Genomic DNA, 9422 nt, shown 5'->3' with positions numbered 1-9422 from the left:
ATAAATAGCTCAATCTGAGATTATGTCCAAATCGGAAGAGGTTGAACCATGAGAAGGGTAATTGTTAAAAGACACCGCTGGTCCGAGATCAGGGGAAGATAAAGAGCTCAATCTGCCACTGTGTTCGAGTCGAGAGAGGTTAAACCCTAAATGCTGATGGGCATCGTTGGTTCGAGACCAGGAGAATACAAAGAGCTTGATCTACAACTATGTACGAGTCGGGAGAGGTTGAACTCTGAGAAAGGTAATTGCTGATGGACGTCGCTGATCTGAGACCAGTGGATATAAAGAGTTTGATCCACAACTATGACCGAGTTGGGAGAGGTTGAATCATAAAAAGGACAATTACTGATGGACGTCGCTGGTCTGAGACTATGAGGATATAAAGAGTTTGATTTGTGACAATGTCTGAGTCGGGAGAGATTGAACCCTGAGAAGGATAATCATTAATGGATACTACTAGTCCGAGACCAGGGGAATATAAAGAGCTCGATCCGCGACTATGTCCGAGTTGGGAACGGTTGAACACTGAGAAGACAATTACTGATGGACGTTGTTGGTCCGAGACCAGGGGGATATAAAGAGTTTGATATGCGACTATGTCATAGTCGAGAGAGGTTGAATACTAAAAAGGGCAATTGCTAATAAACGTTATTGGTCCGAGACCAGGAGATATAAAGAGTTCGATCCGGGACTATGTCCGAGTCGGGAGAAGTTGAACCATAAAAAGGACAATTACTAATAGACACCAATGGCCCGAGACTAGAGGGATATAAAGAGCTCGATTTGTGACTAGGCCCGAGTCAGAAGAAGTTGAACTCTGAAAAAGATAATTGTTGATGGACGTCGCTGGTCGAGTAAGAATTAACTCTTAATAATTATTACTTGCCAATCCATAATTTATTATATATATATATATATTTATTTATATTTATATGACAAGACAGTCAAATTAAATATAGAATGTGAAAATAATACGTAAGAATTAACTCTTATAATTAAAATTACATGCCAATCCAGAATTTGTTATAGTAGTTATGGATTGGCCATAATTATATATGATTTCAAAGGATCAAATTAATTACTTTGCTACACTAATAATAATAATACGTGAAGTTATGAGAGCTGATTATGCGCAACGAATGTTGTAAGATTACTTGCCAGTATTATGCGACATGTAGTTTCTTCTTCCCATATAGATCAAATTGATAAATGATAAAATAATATCTATTACTAAATTCTCACAATCTTTCCATAAATATTGAAACTGTAATAAAATATTTCCTGAATTAATATTGAACCATGCATCCTTGAAAATTAAAATTTAATTAGTTTCTCAATTTCTATTCTCAATCTACTTTACACTCGTTGCTTTATAAACGAACAAAACGAGAGCTACAAATCCACATCGAAAGCAATCAGATCAAATCAAAAGAGGAAGAGAAAGAGAAGAAAAATTAAAGGAGCTAGTGGTAATTAATTAAGATGAAGGCGGCGTACCTGTTTCTTGCGTTCTTCCTTCTCCAACTCCTCTCCTTCAAGCCCGTCGTCGCTTCGTCCGACGTGCTTGACGAGGTTTGCGCTGACATCGGCGACTCCTACGGGTACTATCCCTGCATCGACCTGATCGGTCCTGACCCCCGCAGTAAGTCCGTACGTCAAGGACATGCGTGATGTGGCCCTTCTCGCCGCCGACATCTCCGTCGACAAAGCCGTCGAGTTGCAATCCTACTTAAAGAAGGTGCTCGAGACCACCACCGACGCCGACACTAAGGCCAAGGCCGAGGGCGCCATCCGTATCTTCACCGATACGATCAAGAATCTCAAGTTCATCAAGAAGTCGCTCATCGACAACTCGCACTCCGGAGTCATTGCGGCGGCGGTCGATGCCAAATATGGCGCGGCCAGTTCGCGATCCGACTGAGAGACGACGAAGCGACCTCTGCTGAAGAGATTTAACTGGAATAGATCTGTGCCTTGTGGAGTTGATGCCAGTTAAATCTCTTCAGCAGAGGAAGCTTCGTCGTCTCTCAGTCGGATCGCGAACTGGCCGCGCCACTTGCTCCGTTCACCACCCGGCAATTGCTCCTAATCTCCCCGCTGCTCCCCGTCAGCACCGCGATGTTCCCCATCTTGATCATCCCCTCGACGAAGCTGTCAAAAAAGACGTTCTGGTCGGCGGCGAAGCGGTTGACGTCGAGGGCGGTGGAGGCGTTGGTGTCGGCGGCGCTGAGAAGGTCCTGGTCTGTCGTGAGCAGCCCCTTCAGCTTCTGAAGGTTGGTGTAGTACTTGTTGTCGAACACGTCCGGGGTGACGGGGTCGAGGTTGTTGAGCACGCTGCGATTGCCGCCCTGCGGGCAGCGCTGCCGCAGCTTGGCGCGGTAGATTGGGTTCAACGTTGGGTCCGGGTTGCCGTCACTGAAGTTGTAGAGCCGGTGGCGGAAGGTGAAGCATTGCGCCCGCCCAAAGGTGTGAGCTCCTGCACAGTTAATTAAATAAGGCTCAAAATCAACTTTCCCTTAGCTTTTATGGATAAAAGAAGACATTAAAAAAAAAAAAACAGTGAGCGCGATATACCTGACAAGGAGACAAGATCAGTGTTATTGAGGCCAACGTCGGCGAACTTTTGCTGGAGGACGGTGACACTATCGAATGGACCAGGGAGGCTACTAGCGGCGGTGACGTTAGTTGTTCTTCCATCCTTTCTTCCAAGTAGCACAGTCCACGAAGGCCCGAACGACTGTTAAACAATTTAAATTTTCAGTAAATATTAAAAAAAATTAATTTAATGGACTAATTTATTATTTGTATAAATAATATATAAGAAATTATTTAATCGACCAAAAAAAATTTGTTCGGGAAACTAATATTCGTTCAGCAGTAATATTCCTACCAAGTAGACAGATGCTTCGGCGGCAATCGCTAAGATGTCAGCACAAGACACGACTCCGGGGCAACTGCTCTCCACGGCGGTTTTGACAGCGTCGATGACCTCTTAACCCCTCGTCGAGTTCCTGTTTGGGCGAGCAGACTTCTCGCTCTGAATTCCATCCGCATCATCCAGCAAAAGCGAGGCGTCGCATCCCTGAAATAAGAAACATATAAATAAATATTAATTATTAATATTCACTTTTCTAACAGCTCGATCGAGCTTCTCAAATGAATGATGAACAACTAGCTACGCGTGGTTACATCAGTGAAGCAGTCATGGAAGAAGAGACGGATGAGGCTGGCGAAGATCCGAGGGTCGGAGCGCTGTGCGAGCACCAACTGCTCGCGCACGATGGCCGACACGTCGGGGCAAGTGCCGTCGTAGAACGTCGGGCTCAGCTGAGCCTCGCACTTGTCGAAATGCAAGGCGGCTACGAAGCTTAACAGCAACAACACCACCGATAATGCACTAAACCGACAAGCGAAGGAAGAAGAGGCCTCTTCTTCCTTCGCTTGTCGGTTTAGTGCATTATCGGTGGTGTTGTTGCTGTTAAGCTTCGTAGCCGCCTTGCATTTCGACAAGTGCGAGGCTCAGCTGAGCCCGACGTTCTACGACGGAGAAGCCATGGCTGTGCTGTTATCCTCAACTGCGATACCATGCCCCTCGACTGACCGCTATTTATAATAGCTGCGAAATACATATATGAAAGCTAAGGGACAGACAGACAGACAGACAGACAGACAGACAATAGCTTAGTTCACAAGCCTTTGAAAGTTCTCACTTGACATTTAAAATAGACGTTTAGGGAGCTAGGGAGAGCCAATGGCAGTGAAGATTTGATGATTTAGCCCGTTAACCCTGCACTCAAAAGTATTGTGACATGTGGGGGAAGGAAATGTATAAAAGCTTTTTTTGACGGTTTTGCGTGCCCAGTTCGAATTCTCTTGCTTTTTGGGGGCATGAACTGGAAATTTTAAACTCTGAAGAAAAAAAAAAGTCCATTAACAAATGAACATGAACTCTGCTTTTTTTGTTGTAACTGTGAACGGAGCCGATCGATAGCATATGGACATGAACTCTGCATGATCAATTGTGTTATCTTCCAAGGGCATTATTAAGGCAGAAAAATCAAGAGAGTCAGCATCAGCTAGCGATGTGATTGCATGGAAATACTCAGTCACACGTTTTCGATGACTCGTTATCTAATTTCATTATGTGTGTCATTTATGACGAGGAGTTTGAGGTCAATGCATAGTTTTCCAAGGTTTCTTTGTCCTCGCAGAGATTATTGAAGCACAGGAAAGACAATGATTTTGTCCTGGTGTAATTTAATTGCTGAAAGGAGAGTTGTGTATGAGAAGTTTTAAAGAAGGAAATGTCTCAACATTAATTTTTAGCATAGTTAGGAAGACAACCGTCATCATCAGGATAACTCTTGTTTATCCAGTGGCATAGAAAATTATATGATAATTTATCTTCCATAAAGTTACAATTAAGATAGTTTAATTTCACACGCGCGACCACACACACAAAAGAAATTAAATGATGTGGAGCTTGTTTTTATTAGAGAATATGGTTAGTTAGCATCAGTATATATATATAATTCTGAAGATGATCATATACAGACACACACAGAAGAGAGGTGGCCAGCAACTCCAAATAGGGACTTTTGGTTTTCCAAAAAATAGTGAGTGTCCAACCAATATAATGCTAGCTTCGTTATCTATTTTGTACTCACTGAGACTTTTATCATATGTAGTTACGCATGCAGTCAATTTCAGGGATGGGAAAGACAACAACACATGGTATGTTGCACCAACTCTTGATTACGACCTCCCTAATTAAAGTATTCGAATCAAAGCATATCATCATTTTCTTCCCTCTAAATATTTGTGAAAAACTATTTGAGAATATTTCACTTGTCCTTAATATATATATATAGTTTTGCAAGTTCATAATAATAATAATGTTGTGTCTGATTCATATAAGACGTACGCAGGAGGAGGAATTCGATTCCAATTTTACCAACTTGTTTGTTTGTAAGGATAAGAATGCAAGTGGGCGGCAGGACCACAGACCACAGTGCACATACATTAATTCCATTTGGGAAATTGCTACAGTAGCCATCAATTGTGGTCCTATTATAAAATTAAATATTTTTGAGCAAATTTAATATTTACATAATATCAATTAAATAAATGCATTTGAGTGTTTTATTAAATTAAATTAATAAAATTGAACATATATAATAAATAAAGAATATTATAAATTATTTATGAATAATGCGTACTTACAAAGTTTATAAGTCATGAATAGATCTCTTAAGTCATGTTAAATAATTAAGGTACGTAAGAATATCAAACTCACTAATTAATATGTAAAAATTTTAATTAAATAAATAAGATAGAATTAAAAGTTCGATGACGTCTAAATGAATCAATCTCAAATCAAGATTGAAACTAAGCTCGACCTCATATTTGCCAAACTTAAACAATTGTTTCAACTTTAATTCATTTGTTATTTTATCAAATAATCATAAACAATATATATATATATATATATTTGATTCATAATGTGGACTGATATAAAAGAAATTGAACTTCAATGGATTATAATTTTTTACTTAGATATCAAAATAAATATGATTTTTTTTTTTTGTACTCGGAGCTGTTTCAGAGATTTATATTTGGATGAAAGACCTAATTTCAGATCTATTAGACATCATTTAGTATATTTTCGGATGAACATCTTTTTACTATTTTTGATAATTTTCTATTTTTTTATATTTAAGATATTTTTAATAATTTTTTTTATAAATTAGAATTTTGAATCTATATAAATGTATGTGTAGTTGACATTAAGGATTATCTTTGTTATTGAGTAAAACTTTTTTTTTTTTTGATAAAACTTAGAAATGACGATTTCTCTTTATTTATCGATTTCTTGTCTTATTTTCTCCACTATTCCACTCTCCTTTCGGTCTACAGAATAATATTCACTATTTTATTCCACATCAGTTTAGCCTATCTCATTTAAGGCTAGAGCCCAGGCTACAACAACAAGATTAGGATGAGATTTAGCTCCACATTTTGTTCACTTGATACTCATGCAAAAAAAAAAAAAAAAACAAAAACAAAAACAAAACAAAAAACAAAACATAAACAAGTAAATGACGAAGTAAATAGCTAAATTCAAACCTTTAAATTCCACATTTCCATGAGTATTATTTCCCTTAATTTTGAGGGAATATCTATTAAATCTTTTGACTGTACGTGGTCATGGATCATCACTATAATATATATAATTTGTGTCTCTATTTTAATTTCGGCTAATTAAGTTATAGCATATTCAGAGTAAAAAAAATTGCACCATATATAATTGCGTCTAAGTCATTTTAATTTCTATATTTTTATATAAAAATTAATGATTATATTTTATTTTTATGTTTTTTATCCATTAAAAAAATCGCCAAATCCTGCTATGGCTCTCCTCACTTCCATTTCCACAAGCAGAAGAAGGGCATGCGATCGCAGGGGCGGCCCTCAGCTCCAGTTCCACTCGGCCCTCACCTTAATTTCTTCTTTTCTCCTTTCACTCTGCCAAGCTCCTCCTTGTAATTCTCTTCAATATATAGTTATTTTCTCTATTTTTCTTTGATGAACTTTGTCCTACTAAACTTTACATCACTACTCTTCCTTCTTTAGCTTCAGTTTACAAACAAAACCATCGTAGATGAGGCCACGGCGGAGTGGTCCTTGCCTCCTCAATGAGCAAATTATTATAGAGACAAATATATATTTTCTATCAAGCATATTGACCAATAACAGAAAACTATCAGAGACGAGGAGCATTGATGTTGTGAATGTTGAATCTAAACAACTATCTACATACATGAGCGTTCCCCACCTAACACAGAGACAACATACAGCCGCAAAGATTTTAAGGAATACTTCAAAGTTAGTTCCTATATCCACATTCTAACCAGTAAATTTTACAACCGACATTAAATCTCAACTAATCTCAATAGAGCAAACCTACTGTACGAAAATACAAATGAAATCATTAGCTCTGGTTCAAATGCTGTTATGAAGCAAAGCCAAACTGCTTTCTTCCTGCATAAAAAGAGAAGATCAGATGCTAAGTACCAACAGGTAGCTGATTGGCCAACAAATGTTGAACTAGTAATGCATGAGCCAATGTTTGTAAATCCACAAACCTTCAGCTAGTTGCATGGTGGGGAGCCACCAACTGAACCCGCAACCGATGCAAATGAAGATACTGCATCGTCTTTAGAGATCGCGACGAAATTCAATGGAGTTGTTGATAGCCTTCGCGACTCCTTGAAGTAGCTGTTGTAACGCCCTGAGTGTGAGCGGGGTGTGAGCAGCTCAGGAGTTGCGCTGCCAACAGAAATCCGCCAGGGTGAAGGAGTCATGAAGCCGTTGCCATTTCCATTCTTTCTCAAACTATTACTGCGTTTTGGAGTTGGCATAGCGACGTTGCTTTTTTGCTTTTATCAAATGTTATGGCGGAGAGAATTACTACATAGTGAGAGATAATGTTTGAAACTGGATGGTTTAGGACGCCGACGTCACTAATAACCGGGTCTTTGCTACATAGGGAGTTGAAATTGTGGTTTCATGTAAAGTTAGTGCCATAGCCTATGGGATCTGCTATGGTCATAACACTGGTGGTCAAAGAATGAGACCCAGGATAATCGCTATCCCGCCCGGCGTCAGTTGGTATCAGAGCGCATCAGATCCGATGGAGGGCCGTCGTGGTCGTGGTGGCCACGGTCGTATTGATCAGGTTCCGATAAAGGAAGCTCGTACAGTGCAAGAGGAGACGATTGAGGATTTGCGGAGGCAAGTCGCAAAATTAACCCAGCGTCTGGTGACAAAGGGTTTTGAAGATCGAAGGAGCTATGACTGTGTTTCTGATTCCATATCTACCTTTGATAATCCTTACCACCACCCCGATAGGGTCGCGGATCGTCGAGGTCGAGAAGAACGGTATGTAGACTTCGGTTTTCAAATTGATTTACCTGAGTTTTCAGGAACTTTTCAAGCAGAAGAATTCGTTGATTGGCTCAACGAAATAGAAAGTATTTTTGATTACAATAAGGTGTCTGATCGGATGAAAGTAAAGTTGGTTGTCATCCAACTCAAGGGTCGAGCATTTGCTTGGTAGAAACAACTATGACGCTCACGTGAGAAACAAGGCAAGACCAAAATTACCGACTGGGAGAAAATGAAGAAGAAGATGAAGAGTTATTTTCTTCCTTTCGACTAAGACGGTGTTTCAACAATATCAGACGTTGAGGCAGGATGCAAGATCAGTCAATGATCCCACGAAGGAGTTTTACCAGTTGATTGAAGGATTTGGGATCAACCACCCCACCACCTACAACTTCAAAAGAACACCGGCTTTGTAACACCTCTATGTCCCCCTTCCTCCTACGACGATGAGGACAACCATGAAGATGAGGACCTCGATAACATCGAGTACAATCAGTCCTAGTCTCTTGATCGTCTGATCATAGGAGGCGATGAAAATCATGACAAGATCGAAATATTTGGTGATCCAGTTTATGACGATGCTGATGAAGAAGAGATAGACCTGGACGAAGCGTTGATCAAAAACCAGAAGCTCACTTTGTCCGATGGCAATCAGCAGCATGGTTCATCTATCGATGAAGTTCGAATCTCCATTGCCTCACCTTGCATTGATTCGGCAGTCTAATTCATTCAACATGATGAAAATAAGACCGAGTTAATTGCAGATCCAATATATGACGAGATACTTTATGATGATGAATTTGTCAATGAAGATGGTGACTATGTGTTGCAAGTTTTGAACACTGAAAATTCCCTCAATGGAGGCACCGTTGCCGGAAAAAAGCTTCTATATTCAAGTTTTGTTCAAAATGATGATGAAGTTGTCAATAAAGTTGGTGTGGATCTTCAAATTCAAGAAGAAGCACAACAAATTGAAGATGCTGATATGGATGAGCATCATGATTTTGACATCGATGATATCGACGAAAAATTTAAGTTTGATCTTATGACTCTCCATCCTAGAAAGCTATCTCTAGGGATGACTTTAATGTCTTTGACCCCTATCACAATCTACATGACTCAGACATTGAACTAGTGCCAAAGATGAGCAAAGATAAGACAGAGGAAAAATGTACATAGATTGCAATGATGAAAGATGAGCATCACATCTTGAAGTATGACAAGAAAGATCTTGACTTGAAGAAGCAAGCAGTTTATGGTGATGATTGTAAGATTCTGTTGAGGCAATTTTGCCCCAAGCAACTTGGATTTTAATGTTTGGCTAAATCAGGTTAAGTTAGGCAATACTTGTTGATCTAACATGTGTGACTTGAGTTTACAGGAAAGTTCAGGAATGAAGTCTTGGCATTTGGTGAAGTCCCAGAGGCGCGGCCTCTTGGCAAAGGTGAAGTCCCGGAGGTGAGGCCTCTTGA

At 39.7% G+C, this 9422-nt stretch overlaps 1 pseudogene; it reads right to left on the bottom strand.

Annotated features, from left to right (window-relative positions):
* Window positions 1-1995: 1995 nt before the first annotated feature.
* Window positions 1996-4353, bottom strand: LOC141817890 (peroxidase A2-like; annotated as a pseudogene).
* Window positions 4354-9422: the final 5069 nt, after the last annotated feature.

The sequence above is a fragment of the Curcuma longa genome, unplaced genomic scaffold, assembly GCF_044706935.1.
Source record: "Curcuma longa cultivar G26 ecotype Majalengka, Jawa Barat unplaced genomic scaffold, ITB_CL_G26_1.1 contig_22436, whole genome shotgun sequence".
NCBI lineage: Eukaryota > Viridiplantae > Streptophyta > Magnoliopsida > Zingiberales > Zingiberaceae > Curcuma > Curcuma longa.
Note: the sequence above shows the minus strand (reverse complement) of the source record. Positions and strands in the feature narration are given on the sequence as shown.